This window comes from Bubalus kerabau, chromosome 6, assembly GCF_029407905.1.
Source record: "Bubalus kerabau isolate K-KA32 ecotype Philippines breed swamp buffalo chromosome 6, PCC_UOA_SB_1v2, whole genome shotgun sequence".
Classification (NCBI taxonomy): Eukaryota; Metazoa; Chordata; class Mammalia; order Artiodactyla; family Bovidae; genus Bubalus; species Bubalus kerabau.
Window position 1 is genome coordinate 12616585 of NC_073629.1, and position 23710 is coordinate 12640294.

Genomic DNA, 23710 nt, shown 5'->3' on the forward strand with positions numbered 1-23710 from the left:
ATTATGAATTTTAAAGCCTTATAACACAGGATAGAAAAATAATTCTGCAAAATTACATTTAGCTTATATCGATCATTAGGTAGAAATAAACAACAACCAAAACAGCTGTAGACAAGGAGAATGGAAAGGTCATCATCACAGTCCTATGTCTACATGTGTCCTGAGCTCTTGAGCTGCTGGGATCTCTTTCCAAAGGGAGAAGAGTGCTTGGGGGTTCAAAGTGTGTCCTGATGAGCATAGAGATGGAAGTCATTCTACATGGGATGGAGGTGAGAAGGAAGGGGCTGATAGATAAGAAGAAAGGGGCTGGGAGGAGGAAAACTGAGAAAAGAGAGAGAAAATAAAGATGGGCAAGCAAGTGGAGACTGAGGGAAAGGGTAGGAAAAACGGACACAAAAACTCACCAGTGCTTCCTAAGCCAAAATACAAGACCTGTTAGGAGTACCAGGGGCACAATCACTGCCAAAATGATCCAACCCACAGAGCAGTGATGATCTGTGGATGGATGTGCACACAAGGGTGTCCTCTCAAACTGACCCACTGCTTTACTGCATTTCTGTGCTCTTCATTTGTTATTCAAGTATCTGCCTCAACAATCTCCTTCTCCCTATTTCCTCTCCTATCCCTCATCAGAGATGACTCCATCTAACCTCCTTCCTATATCTATGGGGCTCTCATTTTCAACTCCTGTATTTCTTATTTTTATTCATTTTGGGTGTGGAGTCCCAAGAATCCCCCAATTTTTCATCTAGCTCTCCTTCTATGTTTGAGGACCACATATTCCCATCCCAGCGGGGCTCCAGTTCCTCCTCACCCCAGTAGAGGATGATGTCCTGGCCTCCTAGACCGCTGTGCCTCACCTGGCAACTCAGGCCAGATGCCTCACTGGCTTCCACATCCAAGGAAACCTGAAGATACCACGTCCCATCAGCTTTAGGCAAGACATCACTTTTCTGAGTGCCCTATTGCTCCTGCTCACCCTGCATCCACATCACCCAAATGGGCTTTGGGTAGAAGCCAGAGGCATGACAAACCAGCCACAGATGGCCAGGGCCAGGACTGGGGCCAAGGGAGAGCCAGGCCTCTTGTCTTACTGCATAGGACAGAGAAAATAGTCAGATGAGGATTCTAGTACAGACTCAGAGGTTCAGAGCTTCATGTCATTTTAGATGGACATACTTTTCCCACCGTTAGCAGTCGTGACCCATTATCCACTCCCCTACTTGGCTCCTTGTTAGGAAGATGAGAAGGCGTGATTTTAGAACAAAAAATTTGTGGACAGAGGGTGCAGGACTGACCTCATCTCTGGAGATATGCCTTTCCAGCCTCAAGAAGACCCAAGAGGAAACATGGGCAGATGTCATTCAGCACCTCATATATTTCCTGGGTGTGTCTGTAAAAGCTGAATAGTGTGCTGACCAACATGACTTGTCTGGAAGCTCAGCAGTTCTGATCCTTGATAAGCAAACTACACAAAGTCTATTGAGGCTTCACCAGCATGCAACTAATGGCCTTCTGTTATCTGTATTTCAAAGGGATCTAGGGAAGAGGAGTTACCAATCAGAGAAAGGAGGACATTAAAAGGAAAAAGTGAATCAAAAAATGTTGGAAGCAGAAAGAAGAAGTTTAGAAGATTTGAGGAAATGAAGCAAGATTGGCTTGAGAAAATTTCAAAGAAAAGGAAATTGGTGGTAGTTGGAGATTGAGAAAGAGATGAATGGCATAAGGAGAAGTGTTTGAATAAGGCAATATAAAGGATGTAGATAATAGATAATAATATAATAAGGAAGGACTTAGTGAGACAGTGGGGAGTATAATAATCAAGAGTGAGTGGAATGCAATAGGTTATATTGAGTGTGTAAATAGAGATAGCTGAAGAGATTGAATGGGGACGAAAGTCACACTTTAAGGAGTCCATCATAGAGTGAGGAAACTGAAGGTATCTAGTCAGAGTTGAGTGAAAGGGGCTGTCACAGGTGACCACTGTTGGAATATAATAAACCACAAGCCTGCAGTCAATGAGAGGGAAATGTATAAGTAGCAGAAGTCTTGAAAATTATGGAAAGACAGGGTCTGGATTACACCCCTTGCCCAACTGCTGTTCTATAGTAGGGAGAGGTAAGGTTCAGAATTGAGTGGAAATTGATTGGAGGATGTATATTAGAGAAATAAGAAACTCAGAGATACACACACACACACACACACACACCTCGCACTGTATCCCCAATCCCCATTGAGGGAAATGAACTTACATTCAAGTTGCCACTGATTGGCATTGTTGTGAAATACCTGCAAAACTATAGTGAATCTCCTGTGAGACACACTTTGCAGTTCTATTAACTCCTCATTGTTGAAGTGGCCCTTGGACCAAGGCCAAAGATAAATGACTATGTGAGAGCTGCTTTTTCAGCCATGAGTCTGCAAGTCACCCAACTAAGCTGAGCCCAGATTTTGTACCCAGGGATGGTGGTAAAATCATAAAATCCAAATGTATTAGAAGGAGATTGGCTCCTGGAAGCCTGTGGGAAAAGAACCAAAAGAATGAGAAGGGACATTGGGAAGGAGAGAGAATGGAGAAAGAAAGGTACCAAAGAGGAGAAACTTGGTATATAATAGAAAAGGCAAGCCATCGATATCTCAGTGGACATTTGGCTGCCCCAGGGTCCCAAGAGTTAGTTATACGCAGCCTTCAAGAGAGCACAGAGACCTGGAGTCAGGGATACTTAGAATGGAACTGGGCTGATAACTCTCAATCTCCAGCTTGGGGAAACCATTACACAGGCACACATGCATGCACACGCGTGCACACACACACACACACACACACACACACACACCTTCCTGGATCAGAGCTCTTACCCTCTTTATTGTCACCACCTGGGAGGAGAGTAAGGAACAATGAAAGTTGCAGAAACAGCATCTCATTTGCAGATGTCCTTTCTCACAGAAAAGTAGGTCTTTGATTTCTGTTCTAAACAAACCTACCCCAAAACACCTCTGTTCTGACTTCCTCTTCCTGCCAACAGGCAAACCTTTCCTTTACTCCCTGACTGAAAAAAGCAAGCTTGCTCCTTCCCTAAGCCCTGGACCACATACTCAGATATTCATTTCCCTTCCAGTTCTGATACTCCTCTCTGGATTCCAGTTTCTCTCTTTGTCACCAACATCCATTCTGCTCACCTTTCTATAATTTAACTGCTATGGACCAAATCTTGTTAGAAAGTCAATGTATTTGTAAGGCCTCTTTTCTCATTCCTACAATAAAAGAATGAAGCTAACCATCTTCTTAGCACCATATCTAATATTCTCATGCCCCTGCACTTTTCCGTCAGTTAGTCTTTCTCTTGCTTTTCTGAATATTTCCTCAAATATTCTCTTCCTCTTTCTCATCTTCACCCCACCTCATTCATATCTCTGACTTGTCTTGGTTCCTTTATTAGCTTTTTCAGAATCCCCTATGAGTTCTCTGAGAAACAGTATAAACTGATACATATTCTTCATTATTCTCAGGGAATAGCCAGTAGCCATCACAAAGACCACAGGAATATTGAAACATGTAAAGAAAAACCTCCTCTATTTGACCTATATGGACATATATTCACTCACCAAAGAATCACTTAGCATCTGCCTAAACCAAGCATCTATTACACCTGTGAATTGTGTTATGTAGTGGCTGAAAATACAATCACTTTATTCAAAGACGTTTTAAATTCCTTGGGAGAAAAAAACATCTAAAACAAGAATTGTAAATCCTGGCGTGCTGAGACTTATTATAAAGTATAAACTCTAAACAAACAACAACAAAGAAAAAAAAAAAAACAGCCTCCTTGAAACATTTGCTAAAATGGTGGCCCTTAACTTTTTTGTTTTCCCAACAGGATCTTGTCTTCAGAGGTTGCCTTGAGGTATTTGATCTATAGCCTGTTTAAAAAACTGTTTTCACTGAGTAAATTTGAAGATCTAATGGACGTTATTCGATGAATTGGGCAGCATTCTTTCTAGCAGCTAGAAGGGTACACAGAGGAACAGTATGAAATGGAGAGTTTTTATAGGAAGAAAGGTGGTCAGATCAGAGCAGTTCCTCAGTCGTGTCCAACTCTTTGCGACCCCATGAATCGCAGCACGCCAGGCCTCCCTGTCCATCACCAACTCCCGGAGTTCACTCAGACTCATGTCCATCGAGTCAGTGATGCCATCCAGCCATCTCATCCTCTGTCGTCCCCTTCTCCTCCTGCCCCCAATCCCTCCCAGCATCAGCGTCTTTTCCAATGAGTCAACTCTTCGCATGAGGTGGCCAAAGTACTGGAGTTTCAGCTTTAGCATCATTCCTTCCACAGAAATCCCAGGGCTGATCTCCTTCAGAATGGACTGGTTGGATCTCCTTGCAGTCCAAGGGACTCTCAAGAGTCCTCCAACACCACAGTTCAAAAGCATCAATTCTTTGGAGCACAGCCTTCTTCACAGTCCAACTCTCACATCCATACATGACCACAGGAAAAACCATGGCCTTGACTAGACGAACCTTTTTTGCAAAGTAATGTCTCTGCTTTTCAAAGTGCCATCTAGGTTGGTCATAACTTTCCTTCCAAGAAGTAAGCATCTTTTAATTTGATGGCTGCAGTCACCATCTGTAGTGATTTTGGAGCCCAGAAAAATAAAGTTTGACACTATTTCCACTGTTTCCCCATCTATTTCCCATGAAGTGGTGGGACCGGATGCCATGATCTTCGTTTTCTGAAGGTTGAGCTTTAAGCCAACTTGTTCACTCTCCACTTTAACTTTCATCAAGAGGCTTTTGAGTTCCTCTTCACTTTCCGCCATAAGGGTGGTGTCATCTGCATATCTGAGGTTATTGATATTTCTCCCAGCAATCTTGATTCCAGCTTGTGCTTCTTCCAGTCCAGAGTTTCTCATGATGTACTCTGCATAGAAGTTAAATAAACAGGGTGACAATATACAACCTTGACGAACTCCTTTTCCTATTTGGAACCAGTCTGTTGTTCCATGTCCAGTTCTAACTGTTGCTTCCTGACCTGCATACAGGTTTCTCAAGAGGCAGATCAGGTGGCCTGGTATTCCCATCTCTTTCAGAATTTTCCACAGTTGATTATGATCCACACAGTCAAAGGCTTTGGCATAGTCAATAAAGCAGTAATAGATGTTTTTCTGGAACCCTCTTCCTTTTTCCATGATCCAGCAGATGTTGGCAATTTGATCTCTGGTTCCTCTGACTTTTCTAAAACCAGCTTGAACATCAGGAAGTTCACGGTTCACATATTGCTGAAGCCTGGCTTGGAGAATTTTGAGCATTACTTTACTAGTGTGTGAGATGAGTGCAATTGTGCAGTAGTTTGAGCATTCTTTGGCATTGCCTTTCTTTGGGATTGGAATGAAAACTGACCGTTTCCAGTCCTGTGGCCACTGCTGAGTTTTCCAAATTTGCTTTCATATTGAGTGCAGCACTTTCACAGCATCATCTTTCAGGATTTGGAATAGTTCGACTGGAATTCCATCAGCTCCACTAGCTTTGTTCGTAGTGATGCTTTCTAAGGCCCACTTGACTTCACATTCCAGGATTTCTAGTTCTAGGTCAGTGATCACACCATTGTGATTATCTGGGTCATGAAGATCTTTTTTGTACAGTTCTTCTGTGTATTCTTGCCACCTCTTCTTAATATCTTCTGCTTCTGTTAGGTCCATACCATTTCTGTCCTTTATCGAGCCCATCTTGGCATGAAATGTTCCTTTGGTATCTCTGATTTTCTTGAAGAGATCCCTAGTCTTTCCCATTCTGTTGTTTTCCTCTATTTCTTTGCATTGATCGTGGAAGAAGGCTTTCTTATCTCTCCTTGCTATTCTTTGGAACTCTGCATTCAAATGTTTATATCTTTCCTTTTCTCCTTTGCTTTTTGCTTCTCTTCTTTTCACAGCTATTTGTAAGGCCTCCCCAGACAGCCATTTTGCTTTTTTGCATTTCTTTTCCATGTAAATGGTCTTGATCCCTGTCTCCTGGACAATGTCACGAACCTCATTGCAGAGGAGCAATTTTCAAAAGAAAAGAAAGGGTTATTTTAGGGCAGGATGTATTTTTGAAGGGAAGGGAATGGCAAGAATTTTATCATGTAGATTGCCTCTTCTTCCTCTGGAAGGTGGAGAGAGCCTACCTGGAAGATTATCTCATCAGTGCCAATTCAAAATTACAAAATGGTTGATTATGATTACATTTCTGATGAAGGCCGAAACTGAAATTAAGTTAGATATTGAATCAAGGTTTGAACATTCTTTCAACTTCCTTTCTTTGACTGTAATGAAAACATCCTTTCCAGACCTATGTCCATTGCTGAGTTTTTCAAATTTACTGACATATTGAGTGCTGCACTTTAACAGCATCCTCTTTTAGTTAATAACTCAGCTGGAATTCCATCACCTCCACTAGCTTTGTAGTAATGCTTCTGAAGGCCCACTTATATGTGGGTCAACAATGAGTACCTTACATGGAACAGCTGACTGTTCAAAATTAGGAAAGGAGTACCATAGGCTATATATTTTCACCCAGTTTAATTAACTTATATGCAGAGTACTTCATGCAAAATGTCAGGCTAGATGAATCACAAGCTGGAATCAAGATTTCTGGGAGAAATATCAACAACCTCAGATATGCAGATGTCACCACCCTAATGTCAGAAAATGAAGAGGAACTAAAGAGCCTTTTGAGGAAGGTGAAAGAAGAGAGTGAAAAAGCTGGCTTACAACTCAACATTCAAGAACTAAAATCATGGCATCTGGGCCCATCAGATAGGATCAGATCAGATCAGTCGCTCAGTCATGTCTGACTCTTTGTGACCCCATGAATCACAGCACGCCAGGCCTCCCTGTCCATCACCAACTCCCAGAGTTCACTCAGACTCACGTCCTTTGAGTTGGTGATGCCATCCAGCTATCTCATCCTCTGTCGTCCCCTTGTCCTCCTGCCCCCAATCCCTCCCAGCATCAGAGTCCTTCCCAATGAGTCAACTCTTCACATGAGGTGGCCAAAGTCCTGGAGTTTCAGCTTTAGCATCAGTCCTTCCAAAGAAATCCAGGGCTGATCTCCTTCATAATGGACTGGTTGGATCTCCTTGCAGTCCAAGGGATTCTCAAGAGTCTTCTCCAACACCACAGTTCAAAAGCATCAATTCTTCGGCGCTCAGCATTCTTCACAGTCCAACTCTCACATCCATACATGACCACAGGAAAAACCATAGCCTTGACTAGATCAACCTTTGTTGGCAAAGTAATGTCTCTGCTTTTGAATATGCTATCTAGGTTGGTCATAACTTTCCTTCCACTTCATGGCAAATAGAAGAGGAAAAAGTAGAAGCAGTGACAGATTTTACTTTCTTGGGCTCCAAAATCACTGTGGATGGTGAATGCAGCCATGAAATTAAAAGATGCTTGCTCCTTGAAAGGAAAGTTAAAACAAAAAGGGAACCCTCTTACACTGTTGGTGGGAATGCAAACTAGTACAGCCACTATGGAGAACAGTGTGGAGATTCCTTAAAAAACTGGAAATAGACCTGCCTTATGATCCAGCAATCCCACTGCTGGGCATACACACTGAGGAAACCAGAAGGGAAAGAGACACGTGTACCCCAATGTTCATCGCAGCACTGTTTATAAAAGCCAGGACATGGAAGCAACCTAGATGTCCACCAGCAGATGAATGGATAAGAAAGCTGTGGTACATATACACAATGGAGTATTACTCAGCCATTAAAAAGAACACATTTGAATCAGTTCTAATGAGGTGGATGAAACTGGAGCCTATTATACAGAGTGAAGTAAGCCAGAAAGAAAAACACCGATACAGCATACTAACGCATATATATGGAATTTAGAAAGATGGTAACAATAACCCTGTGTACGAGACAGCCAAAGAGACACTGATGTATAGAACAGTCTTATGGACTCTGTTGGAGAGGGAGAGGGTGGGAAGATTTGGGAGAATGGCATTGAAACATGTAAAATATCATGTATGAAACGAGTTGCCAGTCCAGGTTCGATGCATGATACTGGATGCTTGGGGCTGGTGCACTGGGACGACCCAGAGGGATGGAATGGGGAGGGAGGAGGGAGGAGGGTTTAGGATGGGGAACACATGTATACCTGTGGTGGATTCATTTTGATATTTGGCAAAACTAATACAGTTATGTAAAGTTTAAAAATAAAATAAAATTAAAAAAAAAAAAGAAATTACCAAGTAAAAAACAAAGACATCACTTTGCTGACCAAGCTCCATAGAGTCAAAGCTATGGATTTTCCAGTAATCATGTACAGGTGTGAGAGTTGGACCATACAGACGGTTGAGCACCAAAGAACTGGTGCTTTCAAACTGTGGTGCTAGAAAAGACTCCTGAGAGTCCTTTGGACAGCAAGGAGATCAAAACCAGTCAATCCTAAAGGAAATCAACCCTGAATATTCATTTGATGGACTGATGCTGAAGTTCAAGCTCCAAGACTTTGGCCACCTGATGCAAAGGGCTGATTCACTGGAAAAGACCCTGATGCTGGGAAAGATTGAAGGCAAAAGGAGAAAGGGTGACAGAGGATGAGATGGTCATAAGTTTGAGCAAACTCTGGGAAATAGTGAAGGACAGGAAGCCTGGTGTTCTGTAGCCCATTGGTCCCAAAGTCAGACCTGACTTAGCAACTGAACAACAGCAAAAAAAAAAACCTTACTTGATGAAATGAGAAACTTTAGGGTTTTGTTTTGTTTTGTTTTTTGGACTAAAGTACATGCTAATAAGTATGGTGTTTACACAAAGGATCCTGCTGTAAGTCTCTATTAATGATGTAAAAATTAATAAACAAAAACCTCAATTAAGTAAAGTCAGGAAACCCAAAGTGGGGGTTCTCAGGATTTCACATGGCTCAGCATGATTGCAGATGCCAAATTGCAATTCTCTGTTCTTCCTGAATAAACCCATCTTGTATGGGGATACATCTGGTCATCTATTTGTTTTAGGTCAACACATAATAAGAAACTAGTAATAATATGTGGGAAGTAAAGTGAATAGAGTATTCTGGAGTTATTTATACAAGATTCTCTTCTTATTGGTCGTCCCTGAATGTTCCATGCTTGCTTTATCATATGCTGCTCTCTGCTGGAAATGCTGATTTCCCTCATTCATGGTGTTTATAACTGAGAAGGCAATGGCACCCCACTCCAATACTGTTGCCTGGAAAATCCCATGGACGGAGAAGCCTGGTAGGCTGCAGTCCGTGGGGTCACTAAGAGTCGGACACGACTGAGCGACTTCACTTTCACTTTTCACTTTCATGCATTGGAGAAGGAAATGGCAACCCGCTCCAGTGTTCTTGCCTGGAGAATCCCAGGAATGGTGGAGCCTGATGGGCTGCCGTCTATGGGGTCGCACAGAGTCGGACATGACTGAAGCGACTTAGCAGCAGCAAAGTCTCTTAAATATTTGTTTATGCTACTTATCACCTGGATAGATGCATTTAGGCTATTTATTTTCTTATTTCTTGGTATACAACTAATCAGAAATTATCTTGAGCTAATTCAAAGAATGGAAAATTAAGATTAGAAAATAGAAAGATGGAAAGAGCTGCACTTGAATACTTATAATTTTTAAAAGCTGGATAAGCAAAATCACAGCTTTTCTTGAAACCATCACAATACTGATGTATCAGGACCACCAATTAACCCAAAACCTAAGGAAAGACATATTCCTCCAAGGAAATAAGAAAAGCAAATCCTTGTTTATTTGGGACAGATGCCAGATGCTGCACAAGACAGTAAGAATAATTCAGCTAAAACTGTTAATAAATTCCTAAAGGCTGGTGTGAATGTATAAAACCCTTAGGATCCACAGACAAGGGAAATTCACTTTTTTCCATGTACCTCACCAAGGGCTCCTGAAAGACTGGAATCAAGTATGTAGACCAGAGAAATCCTTCCTCACAGTACAAGCCTGAGACCTGAGAAAGGCAGGAAGTCCCAACCAGATCTTGCCCCCACTATCTCCCATTCGGAAAAGGAGAGAGGCTGGGAGCATGGGAGGGGAAGGGAAGAAAATTCTATTGTCTTCAGAACACGGGTGAAGACACACAGCAGCTGGAGGAAGGAGAAAAGTGGAGAAGGGACGCTAAAAGAGCCTGTCCTCACCTATTAGAGATTACATCATGCTGAGAGCAATGTGGGAACACTTAGAAGACCCAAGTCCCTTAAGAATAAGACAGAGCCAGATTAAGATAATGCCCCTACTTTCTCTTCCAAGCAGGTGAGAGAGCAAGGAGTAGTAGGAACTTTCCACTGATGCAAGAGAGGCAACAGTGTGACCATAAATCTTCTTTAAGAACCACACAAAGGAACTTTCCATTGATACAAGAGAACAAAGGAAATACCAAAGCCTGCAAGCCTGCAAGAGAACCAGGAAAGGCATTTTCCCCCTGCTTTTTAAATATGAGGTCCCTCATTTATATTTGGTGCTGGACTCCAAAATTCTGTAGCCACCAGTGCTTATACAATTCACTGTAGACTGGGGGAAAGCAAGGAGGAGGTAGTTTGAGTTTGGGTGGGAAGAAGAGGAAGAGGAGTTAACTACCTGAGGAATGGAGACTGGAAACAACAGGTTAGGAGCAAGGCAAAGAGACCAAGGACATAACAGATGGAGGAGGAGAGAAGGAAGCCCAGAAGAGAAAGAAGAGGGGAGGAGGGAGGAACAAGAAGAAAGAGGAGGAGAGTGGTAGAGGCTGGGATGGGAGGAGGAAGAAAAGGAAGCTGAGAGGGAGGAGCAGGAGGAGGATTGGAGAGAAAAGTGGGGCAGAGCCCCTGATTCTTCATCGCACCTCTGTGGGCAACGTTGGTCCTAATCAGGGAGCAGGAAGCAGCTGGTACTTGAGTTGTGGCCCCACTGTGGACCTGAAGCTTCCCAGGGAGCACCACTCCTGAGCATACACCCAGCTATGGTGGATGAAGGGCAGCTCTGAAGGAGGAGAAATGATAGGGGTTTCTCAGAAGCTGACTGAGAAATACTGAGAAATGGGGGAGCTGAGAAAAAACAGAACTGAAAGCCAAACTCAAGGGATAAGGTGGGGGCAGGAGTGAGATGACTGTGACCAGAGAGGGAAAAAAGAAGGAAAAGAACTAAGGGTGGGCCAGCAAAACCTAGAAGAGAAATCTGAGCATGCTGGGATATACCTTAATTATAAATAAAGTTGGCTGGATATCCTAGGGGAGTCCGGTATTCTTCCCTGGGTCACCAGACCTCCCTGAGGATCCTTCTTGATGCATTGGTCAAGACTTAAATCATTGGTGCTTAGGCCACCAGCAATCTCATATTCTTTCTAACAATTGTCTCTTGGTGCTCCTCCATACACAATCTAGCTCTTTAATTCCATCCCCTCAGGACCAAGGTGTGAGCTCCCCTCCCTACATTATCTCACAGGCTTATCCTACATCTCCTCCCCACCAAAAGAAACCTGAGCTTCCCTGCTAAAGAAATCCACTGCCTCTTACAATGATGTGCCTTTCACTGGCCTCATTTTCCCTCCCACTCTGCTTCAAGATTCCCCTTCACTTTTCTGGCTTCATGCATCTGGTCTGTTTGCTTCTCATCCCTCACAGCAAATACTTTGCACTCCTGGTGGTCAGATGGTAAAGAATCTGGTTTCAATGAGAGAGATCCCAGTCTGATCCCTGAGTCAGGAAGATCCCCTGGAGAAGGGAATGGCTGCCCATTCCAGTATTCTTGCCTGGAGAATTCCATAGACAGAGGAACCTGGCCAGCTACAATCCACAGGGTGGCAAAGAGTCAGACATGACTGAGTGACTGTCACTTCACACTTCAAGAGGAGCTTTGGACTGAGAGCAAGATAAACTCCTGGATAGACACTTGCTGGATATAGTAGTATATTGGAGCGATCATAGCATTCTGATCTTAGTTTTCTTATCTGTAACATGATTAAGTGAAAAGAACTGAATATGTCCAGCAACACGTTTGGTTCCAACAATTTTGTGCCTTACTATGCTCCTACACCTTCTGACCAGTGTGTTCTCCTCTTTCACTACTCTGCGTCTCCCTCCTCTCTCATTGTTCTGTGTCTTCCCTTCATTCTCCACTAAGCCTTTATCTCAACTCTTGGTCTTCTTCTCCATCTTTTCATAGTCCCTACCCTACAACCTAATCTCACCTTTCTTTCTGAGTCATTTTCAAATCTAAAGCACTGTTTTATCATGTGATTCTTGGATTCCAGTGTTCAGTTCAGTTGAGTTCAGTCGCTCAGTCGTGTCTGACTCTTTGTGACCCCAGGGACTGCAGCACGCCAGGCTTCCCTGTCCATCACCAACTCCCAGAGTGTACTCAAACTCATGTCCATTGAGTTGGTGATGCCATCCAACCATCTCATCCTCCGTCATCCCCTTCTGCTCCCACCTTCAAACTTTCCCAGCATTAGGGTCTTTTCTAATGAGTCTGTTCTTCACATCAGGTGGCCAAAGTATTGGAGCTTCAGCTTCAGCATCAGTCCTTCCAGTGAATATTCAGGACTGATTTCATTTAGGATGGACTGGTTGGATCTCCTTGATGCCCAAGGGACTCTTAAGAGTCTTCTCCAGCACCACAGTTCAAAAGCATTAATTCTTCAGTGCTCAGCCTTTTTTATGGTCCAACTCTCATATCCTTACACTACTACTGGAAAAACCATATCTTTGACTATATGGATCTTTGTCACAAAGTGATGTCTTTGCTTTTTAATGGACTGTCTAGGTTTGTCATATCTTTCCTTCCAAGGAGCAAGCATCTTTGAATTTCATGGCTGCAGTCACCATCTGCAGTGATTTTGGAGCCCAGAAAAATAAATTCTGTCACTGTTTCCACTGTTTCCCCATCTATTTCCCATGAAGTGATGGCACCAGATGTCATAGTCTTAGTTTTCTTAGTATTGAGTTTTAAGCCAACTTTTTCAACCTCCTCTTTCACTTTCATCAAGAGGCTCTTTAGTTCTTCTTTGCTTTCTACCATTAGGGTCGTGTCATCTGCTTATCTGAGGTTATTGATATTTCTCCCAGCAACTTGACTCCAGCTTGTGATTCATCCTGTCCAGCATTTCTCATGATGTACTCTGCATTTAAGTTTAAATAAGCAGGGTGACAATATACAGCCTTGATGGACTCCCTTCCTGATTTGGAATCAATCTGTTGTTCCATGTCCAGTTCTAACTGTTGTTTCTTGACCTGCATACAGATTTCTCAGGAGGCAGGTCAGGTGGTCTGGGATTCCCATCTCTTGAAGAATGTTCCATAGTGTGTTGTGATCCACACAGTCAAATGCTTTGGCACAGTCAACAAAACAGAAGTAAATGTTTTTCTGGAGCTCTCTTGCTTTTTTGATGATCCAGTGTATGTTTGCAATTTGATCTCTGGTTCCTCTGCCTTTTCTAAACCCAGCTTGAACATCTGGAAGTGCCATGTAGGGCCACCCAAGATGGACGAGTCATGGTGGAGAGTTCTGACAAAACGTGGCTGACTAGAGAAGGGAATGGCAAGCCATTTCAGTATTCTTGCCTTGAGAACCCCATGAACAGTGAAAGTGAAATCGCTCAGTTGTGTCTGACTCTTTGCGAGCCCATGAACTGTAGCCTACCAGGCTTCTTTGTCAGTGGGATTTTCCAGGCAAGAATACTAGAGTGGGTTGCCATTTCCTTCTCCAGGGGATCTTCCCAACCCAGGGATCAACCTAGGTCTCCCGAATTTCAGGCAGACACTTTACCCTCTGAGCCACCAGGGAAGACCCCGAACAGTAAGAAAAGGCAGAAAGATAGGACACTGAAAGATGAACTCCCCAGGTCGGTAGGTGCCCAATATGCTACTGGAGATCAGTGGAGAAATAACTCCAAAAAGAATGAAGAGACAGAGCCAAAGCAAAAACAACATCCAGTTGCTGGTGTGACTGGTAATGGAAGTAAAGTCCAGTGCTATAAAGAGCAATATTGCATAGGAACCTTGAATGCACGAATCAAGGCAAATTGGAAGTGGTCAAACAGAAGGCAAGGGTAAATATTGACATTTTAGGAATCAGAGAGCTAAAATGGACTGTAATGGGTGAATTTAACTCAAATGACCATTATATCTACTACTGTGGGTTCCAGTGTATAAATACATAAAATGCAATTATGGATTCTATTTCTGGAAAGATGGCACACTACATAGCTCCAAAAGATCCAGAATTCAAGATAAAAAGTGTCTTTTAATTCTTTTTTAAATACATAGCTGCATTCATGAAGAAATAAGGGAACCAAGCATAGAAGAAATGGAAACCCAGAGATGCGAACAGGAAATGATACTTGAGCATGCAAGACAACGCGTAGGTTCCATAAGGATTTGACTATTGTGGTTAATTGTATCAGGAAACAGGGCCTTGAGACCAGACAAATAAGGTGAAATTTGCAACTGAGTTTCCTGCTATACAGTCTTCTAAGTGACAAGATGAACTAGAAAGAATCCATTAATTAATCCAGGGAAGAAAGTTTGCCTGGCTGTGTATTCACTGAACATTGACTTGTTTGATTCTCATTCTCCGAATTGCTCATCACAAATCTGATACTAGAGATCAGAAATATTTCTCATGTGTGATTCTAGAAATCACAATCCAATCAATTAAAACAAAATGTGGGCTGTGTCACTTGCAGGATCTTAGTTACTGGGCCAGGGATCAAACCTGAGCCTTGGGCTTGAAAGGGCCCAATCCTAACCACTAGACCATCAGAGAATTCCCAACATTTAATTTCCCCAATCCAAAATTACATGACACAGAAAGAAAGAATTCAGCAAAAAGAAAGTTGGCAGGCAAGCAAATATAGGTTAGATCCCTCAAGAAATCACACATAAAGGAAATTATATTAATATTTTAAAAGCTTAAAGATATGAAAAGAAGTAATATCAGCAGAGAAAGAGACATCAAAAAATACCAGGCGTACTAAGCCTATAAAAATAACTATTCTAAACACTATAATTAAAATATTGACACATGTATTCAGCAACCAATAGAAAAAGCAATTTTTAATTATTTCTATATTGGGAAAGCTAAAGAATTTCCTATAGCACCGTGCAAAGTTAAAGAGCTGTTGAATATGAACGAAGAAGTTGAGAGTGATGAAGACTAACATGAAATCCAGTATAAGTCTAATAGGAATTTCATTAGAGACAAAGCAAGTAATGAGAAGAGGAAATATTTAAAGAAATATGGCTGAGAGTTTTGTAGAATTAATGAAAGGGATAAATCTTTAGATTCAAGAAAAAGAAAAGCTCCAAGGCATATTAATGAACTTGACAAATAATGTTCATTTATACAGTGAAGAAAACAACAGAAAATTGTAGGCAACTTGAGAATACAAATCCATTTAAGCAAAGTTTCTTTCTTTTAGATTTCAATTATATCTTAATAATTCAACTAGTATTTAATAAATGCCAAAGGATGTGCTGAACACTAAGATGAGAAAGAGTAAAATAAAGAAGGTCATACTCTAGAGAAAGAAACATGTAAACCAACCATAAATGTAAAGAGTCATATTTCTCTTATGAGAGAAAGTATAGGAATGAATGAACCTCATTAAATTAATTTTATCTATATCTGAACTGCTTACATGGTCCTGCTCACTCAGAACCCACAACACTGGCTGCAATAATCATGTAGGACAGAGATTCTGTATATCCATGAGGATATTTCAAGTGGTTTTTAATTCATAAATTGATGAAGATATCAAGAAGGTTTGAGCTGAACCTACATGACGAACACCTATATAACACCTCACCTGTTAGATATCAACTTTAACTCCTCCATAAGAACCTGATGAGAATCTTGAACAAAGCACATTTGCTTGGTCAACTGCTTAATGGCTCTTAGCTGTTTCAGCAATCACTACATAAGAAGGATAATAGCACATCTGTTGGGTACCTTTTCTTGTACCGATTGCATTTAATACTTTTTTTCCCATTTTATTCTGAGGACCCTTATATTCAGATAGAAAGCAGATGAAGACATCCTTTGCTATATATTTACTCAGAGTTCTCCTTAAGAGTATCCTCTACAAAAAATATTTTAAGAAAACTTTGATTTGTCTCTAACATGTTCTGCAAATGCTAAGTTTTTACCTATTATCCTGTAATGCTTATTTGCTTGTTTACTTGCCTACTTTGCTTAATACCTAGTCATCTAAAAGAAGACTCTGCCAACACTGGATGTATTTCTTAGCTTGCTAGTGTTGCCATAAGAGGTACCACAGACTGGGCGATTCGAACAGATATTTATTTCTCACTGATCTAGAAGCCAGAAGTCCAAGGTCAAGGTGTCAGCAGGTTTGCCTCTTCCCACAGGCTCTCTCTTTAGTGTGTAGATGGCCATCTTCTCACATCAGTGTCCCCACACCATCTTTCCTCTATGCACACACATCCCTCTTGACTCTCTGTGTGTCCAAATGTCCTCTTCTTGTAAGGATACCATTCAGATTTGATTAGGGCCCACTCTAACAGCCTTGTCTTAATTTAATTGCCTTTGTAAAGGCACTCCCTCCAAATACAGCTGTGTTCTGAAGCACTGGTTATTACAGCTTCAACCGTGTTTAGAGAGACACGGTTCAGGCTATAACACTGGATATATTCACTTTCAAAATCCTCTTCACTTTATCTCTTTCACTTTTCAAAGTCTTATTGACTTTCAAATGTAATTTTTAACAGAGGTCATAGATATGCAGACTTCACACACGTTGCTATAGCTTCTGAAAGTAACCTCTAACTTCAAAAAGGTTTTAATTTTCTATTGTTTTCTTGTTCATAATTGTTGCCCCAGTGTTTATGTTTACACTGAAATAGACAACTCTGTTTTCTAAAATGTAGAGATGTCTGACATTTATTTATTAAGCCTGAAGGTCAACATTATATTTTCCTTTCCTTTCAGAAGATGCACTTAAAGAAGATGAGAAAAGTAGGGGAAACTCACTCTAGTGGTTATCAAGATTTATTACAAACTAGAGTAACCAAGATCACTTTACTACATTGCACTGACAAATGGGTAGATTTATGCAAGAAATGACCAGAATAAGGAGTCCAGAAAATGCCCATAATACATATGGACACTTAAATTACAATACAACTGGTACTGTATGTAGTGTTATTAATCAATTAAATAATACTGAAAAATACAACTTTACCCCTATTTCATACTACACACAAAAATCAAGTCCAGGTATAGTCTACATATTTACTTTTAGTAAAAAGGAAAATAGTTAAGCTTCTCAAAGATATAATAGTACAGTGATTTACAAAGTCAAATCCTTAGACCAAGAGAATCAGCATCATCTGGAAATTGTAAAAAAAATTAATTCTTAGGACTTTTGCCTGACTTAAAGAATTAGAAACTCTGGAGGTAGGTCCCAGAGAGCGACATTTGCTTTAAAATCCTTTCAGTTGATGCTCACATCCACTCGAGTTTGAGCACTATAGATTAAAGAAAATATCTCATAATCTTGGGGTTCAGTTCAGTTCAGTTCAGTCGCTCAGTCGTGTCCGACTCTTTGCGACCCCATGAATTGCAGCACGCAAGGCCTCCCTGTCCATCACCAACTCCCGGAGTTCACTGAGACTCACGTCCATCGAGTCAGTGATGCCATCCAGCCATCTCATCCCCTGTCGTCCCCTTTTCCTCCTTCCCCTAATCCCCCCCAGCATCAGAATCTTTTCCAATGAGTCAACTCTTCACATGAGGTGGCCAAAGTACTGGAGTTTCAGCTTTAGCATCATTCCCTCCAAAGAACACCCAGGGCTGATCTCCTTTAGGATGGACTGGTTGAATCTCATTGTAGTCCAAGGGACTCTCAAGAGTCTTCTCCAACACCACAGTTCAAAAGCACCAATTCTTTGGCACTCAGCTTTCTTCACAGTCCAACTCTCACATCCATACATGACCACAGGAAAAACAATAACCTTGACTAGACGGACCTTTGTTGGCGAAGTAATGTCTCAGCTTTTGAATATGCTATCTAGGTTGGTCATAACTTTCCTTCCAAGGAGTAAGCGTCTTTTAATTTCATGGCTGCAATCACCATCTGCCATGATTTTCGAGCCCCTAAAAATAAAGTCTGACACTGTTTCCACTGTTTCCCCATCTATTTCCCATGAAGTGATGGGACCAGATGCCATGATCTTCGTTTTCTAAATGTTGAGCTTTAAGTCAACATTTTCACTCTCCTCTTTCACTTTCATCAAGAGGCTTTTGAGTTCCTCTTCACTTTATGCTATAAGGGTGGTGTCATCCACATATCTGAGGTTATTGATATTTCTCCCGGCAATCTTGATTCCAGTTCGTTCTTCTTCCAGCCCAGCGTTTCTCATGGTATACTCTTCATATAAGTTAAATAAGCAGGGTGACAGTTCTGGTATTATGGGTATTTTCTTGATGTACTCCTTTTCTTATTTGGAACCAGTCTATTGTGACAGAATGTGGTCCACTGGAGAAGGGAATGGCAAAGCACTTCAATATTCTTCCCTTGACAACTCCATGAACAGTATGAAAAGGCAAAATGATAGGATACTGAAAAAGGAACTCCCCAGGTCAGTAGGTGCCCAATGTACTACTGGAGATCAGTGGAGAAATAACTCCAGAAAGAATGAAGGGATGGAGCCAAAGCAAAAACAATACCCAGCTGTGGATATCACCAATATCAGTACTTCTCAAATTTTAATGCATTTATAAACTCTGCTGATTTTTCTGAAATACAAATTGTGTTTCAGGAAGTCTCAGCTGAGGTCCAAGATTCTATATGTCTAGCAAGGTGATAACTCTGTTCCTTATCACTGAAATATTTTAAATAATATGAGCCTACATTCTGCCTTCTGCTTTTTATTTAGAATACTTATAAATCAATTTGTTCAATGACTCTCATGTTCAATTCTTTGCGACCCCATGGACTGCAGCATGCCCAGGCTTCCCTGTCCTTCCCTATCTCACAATTGTTTAAACTCATGTTCATTGAGTCAGTGATGCCATCCATCTATTTCCATCCTCTGTCATCCCCTTCTCTTCCTACACTCAATCTTTCCCACGATCAAGGTATTTTCCAATGAGTACACTCTTCGCCTCAGGTGTCCAAAGTATTGTCGCTTCAGCTTCAGCATCAGTCCTTCCAATGAACATTCAGGATGGATTTCCTTTAGGATTGACTGGTTTGATATCCTTGCAGTACAATTGACTCTCAATATAAAGAAATATTTTCATCCAAATTAATCTCTAGAGTTAAAAAATAAGAATGGTCAAATATAAAACTGTTTCTCCTCAAGAGCTCAGAGAAATGACTAAAAACTAAGATCACTAAGTGCAGTCCCTTGGCCAAGTGAAAAGACCTTTAACCAGAAGAGCATCAGATGTATCAACTACTACAAAGATGACAGAAAGGAAAAAAATGTTTTTAAGATCATAAATTCAGAATAAATTCAGCCCAGATTTTTACTTACAATATACTACATACAGATAAGACATTTTGCCATAGATACAAATAGTAAAAAGACATGGACTTTGTTCTCAAAAGCTTATAAAATAGAAGGGAAAGGGGAAATAAATAGCTACAACAAAGGGTCTAACGTGAGGAGGATTTTTAAAAGTTCAGTTAAATTACAATGGCAGTTCAGATGAGGCAGAGACAGCTTCCACTTGTGAATGAGGGAAGACCCTCTGGAGGAAGTAACATCTGAAATAAGCCTGATGATGCACTCACATTTGAATACGTGAAGGATCCTAGGACCTTATTCCATTCAGAATTTAAAATCCCAAACACAGGTTAGAATGACAAATTCTGCAAAAATGCATTTAGCTTCATTGACAGCTGATCATAAAGCAGAAAATCACAACAACTAAAAACTCTCTGTAAGGAGAGTGGAAAGGCCATCATCACCTAAGTCTGTTTAGATGTGTCCTGAGCTCCTGTGCAGCTGGGATCTCATTCCAAAGGGAGAACAGAGTTTGGGGATTCATGGTGTGTCCTAATGAGAACAAAGATGGAGTGGAGGTAAGAAATGACTGCTAAGAAGGAAGAGGGCTGGAAAGAGGAAAACTGATGAGAGAGAGAAGAAAAAGGATGGACAGACAAGTGGACACTTGAAAAGGGGCAGGAAGGATGCACACAAAGAACTCACCAGTGCTTCCAAAGCCAAAATGCAAGACCTGCCATGAGCACCAGGGTCACACTCACTGCCAAGGCCATCCAGCCCACAGAGCTGTGATGATCTGTGGACAGGACACACACAGGTGTCCTCACAAACCCACCCACTGTTTTACTGCATTTCTGTGCTCTTCCTTTGTTACTGGAGTGTCACCTCACCTTCTCCTTCTTCCCTATTTCTTCTCTCATCCCTCCTTCATCTAACCTCAAGATTTCCCTATGTCTCTAGAGTTCTCATTTTCAACTTCTATATTTTTTTATTTTATTTTTATTCTTTTTGGGTCTGGAGTCCCTAGAATCCCCAATTTTTCACCTGGCTCTCTTAGTCTGCTTAAGAACCACCTATTCCCATCCCAGCGGGGCTCCAGTTTTTCCTCACCCCAGTAGAGGATGATGTCCTGCTGTGCCTCACCGGGCAACTCAGGCCAGATGCCTCACTGGCTTCCACATCCAAGGAAACCCGAAGATACGATGTCCCATCAGCGTTAGGTAAGACATCACTTCTCTGAGGGCCCTGTTGCTCCTGCTCACTCCGCATCCACATCACCTAAATAGGCTTTGGGTAGAAGCCAGAGACATGACAAACCAGCGTCAGTTGGCCAGGTCAGGACTGGGGCCAAGGGAGAGCCAGGCCTCTGGTCGTACTGCAAAGGACAGGGAAGATAGTCAGATGAGGACTCTAATGCAAACCAAGAAGTTCAGATTTTCACATCAATTGAGATAGACACACTTTCCCACATTGACCCTGGCCTGATTCCTGGATCAGGAAGATCCTCTGGAGAAGGGATAGGCTACCCACTCCAGAATTCTTGGGCTTCCTTTGTGGCTCAGCTGGTAAAGAATCCACCTGCAATGCAGGAGACCTGGGTTCAATCCCTGGGTTGGGAAAATCCCCTGGAGAAGGGGAAAGGCTACCCACTCCAATATTCTGGCCTGGAGAATTCCATGGACTGTAGTAGACCATGGGGTTGCAAAGAATCAAATACAAGTGAGCAACTTTCACTTTCCCATATCTAGGACTGTCACCCATTATCCCCTCCCCCTCTTAGTTCCTTGTTAGGAAAAGAAAAGGTATGATTTTAGAACAAAATATTAATGGAAAAGGGTGTGGGACTAACCTTGTCTCTGGAGATATGCCTTCCTGGCATCAAGAAGACCCTAGAGGAAACGTGGGCAGGTATCACTGAGGAGCTTGTGTATTATTAACTGGGTTCCTCGGAACAAATTGAATAATCTTCTGAGGACCTGAGCCCTCCTTCCACCCTCTGGAGAGGACACCCATGACTTGTTCTGAAAGCTCAAGAAGTCTGATCCTTGATAAGCAACTATCATAAAGCTTACTGGGGCTTCCCCAGCTTGCAGCTCACAGCCTTTTGCTATCTGTACCTCAAAGGGATCTGGCAAAAAAAATTAGAGAAAAGAGTGCATAAAAAAAGATAAAATTAATCAAAGGATGATGGAAACAGAAGGGAGAATTTCAGATGATTTGAGGAAATGAAGCAAGATTGGTTTCATCAGATATTCAGAGAAAGGGGAATTATTGGCAACTGGGAATATAGGAAGAGATGGATGACATAAGGAAGAGGGTAAAATATTTAAAGAAGGCAGTGTAAATTATGTGAGCAAGAGAATAAGGAAGGACTTAATGTGAGAAAGTGGGGGTTAAAATAACCCAGGATGAATGAAATGCAATAGATAACACTGAATATATAGACATAGATGCCTAGTTGGAAACTGGGGAAAGGGGCTCTTGCAAGTGACCAAGATGCAAGATAATAAAGCACAAGCCTGCAGTCAATGAGAGAGGAGTCCGTAAATAGCAGAAGTCTTGAACCTTCTACGAAATCAGGGTCTGGATTATACCCTCTGCCCAAAAGGATACAATTGCAATGCTATGGTTTGGAGAGTTAAGTTTCAGAATTGATTGGAGGTTGTTTTTTAGAGAAATAAACTCAGTAAAACCCACACACCCCCTACCATATCCCCAATCCCTGTTAAGGAAAATGAACTTACATTCAAATTGCCATTTCCTGGCATGGCTATAAAATGCCTGAACAAATCAAATGAAGCTCATGTGAGAAAAACTTTGCAGTTCCATCAACTCCTCATTGCTAAATTTGCCCTTGGACCAAGGCCACAGGTAAATAATAGTGCCAGGGTTGCTCTTCCAGCCATGAGTCTGCAACTCACCCAATCAGCCTGAGCCCAGACTTTGCACCCAAGAACTGTTGTGAAAGGATAAGACACAGATGACTTCGAAGGAAACGGGCTCCTGAAAGTCTGTGGGAAAAGAACAAAGACAATGAGGAGGGGCATTGGGAAGGAGAGACTGGAGAATGAAAGATGCCAAAGAAAGGAAACTCAGAATCTAGATGAAAGGCAAGGTATCTCAGCAGGCACATGCTGCCCCAGAGCCCTATGTGCTATGAGAGCACAGGGGTCTGGGTCAGGGATGCTCAGAATGAAACTAGGCTGATATTCTTAATCTTCTGGTTTGGGAAACCACCCCATACACACAGGTATGCACATGCGCACATACACACACACACACACACACACACACACACACACACACATTCACACACACACATATACCTACCTTTTGGAACAGAGTTCTTATTCTCTTTATTGTCTCCACCCACGAGGAGAGCCAGGAGCAATGGAAGTTGCAGAAACAGCATCTCATTTGCAGATGTTTTTTTTCTCTCAGAAAAGTTGGTCTTTGATTTCTGTTCTAAGCAAACCTACCACACAACACCACTACTCTGACTTCCTTCTCTTACCAACGAACCTTCCCTTTATTCACTGTCTGAAGAAAGAAAAAAAAAAACAAAAAACAATCTGCTCCTTCCATAATCCCAAGACCGCCTACCCAAATGCTCATTTCTCTTCCAGTTCTGACTCTCTTCTCTGGCTTCCAAGTTCTCTCCTTGTCACCAGCTTCCATCCTGTTCATCTTCCCCAATCTAACTGTTATGGACCAAGTCTTATTTGGATTTGGGAGAATGGCATTGAAACATGTAAAATATCTTGTGTGAAACGAGTTGCCAGTCCAGGTTCGATGCACGATACTGGATGCTTGGGGCTGGTGCACTGGGACGACCCAGAAGGATGGAATGGGGAGGGAGGAGGGTTCAGGATGGGGAACACATGTATACCTGTGGCGGATTCATTTTGATATTTGGCAAAACTAATACAGTTATGTAAAGTTTAAAAATAAAATAAAATTAAAAAAAAAAAGTCAATGTACCAGTAAGGACTTTTTCAACCATGAAATAAAAGCATGAAACTAAATGTCTTCCCAGCAACCTGATTAAAGTTCTCATGCCACTGCTCTTTTCTGTTACTCTGTCTTTCTCTTGCTTTTTTTTAAATATTTCCTCAAATATTCTCTCCCCCTTTCTCACTCCCACCTACCTCATTCATGCCTCCGAGTTCTCACTCATTGCTTTATTAGCTTTTTCAGGATCCCCTATGATTTCCCTGAGAAACAGTATAA

General features: G+C 41.7%; 2 pseudogenes; both read right to left on the minus strand.

Annotated features, from left to right (window-relative positions):
* Positions 1–400: 400 nt before the first annotated feature.
* Positions 401–2234, minus strand: LOC129655890 (T-cell surface glycoprotein CD1a-like; annotated as a pseudogene).
* Positions 2235–19989: 17755 nt separating this feature from the next.
* Positions 19990–22892, minus strand: LOC129654578 (T-cell surface glycoprotein CD1a-like; annotated as a pseudogene).
* Positions 22893–23710: the final 818 nt, after the last annotated feature.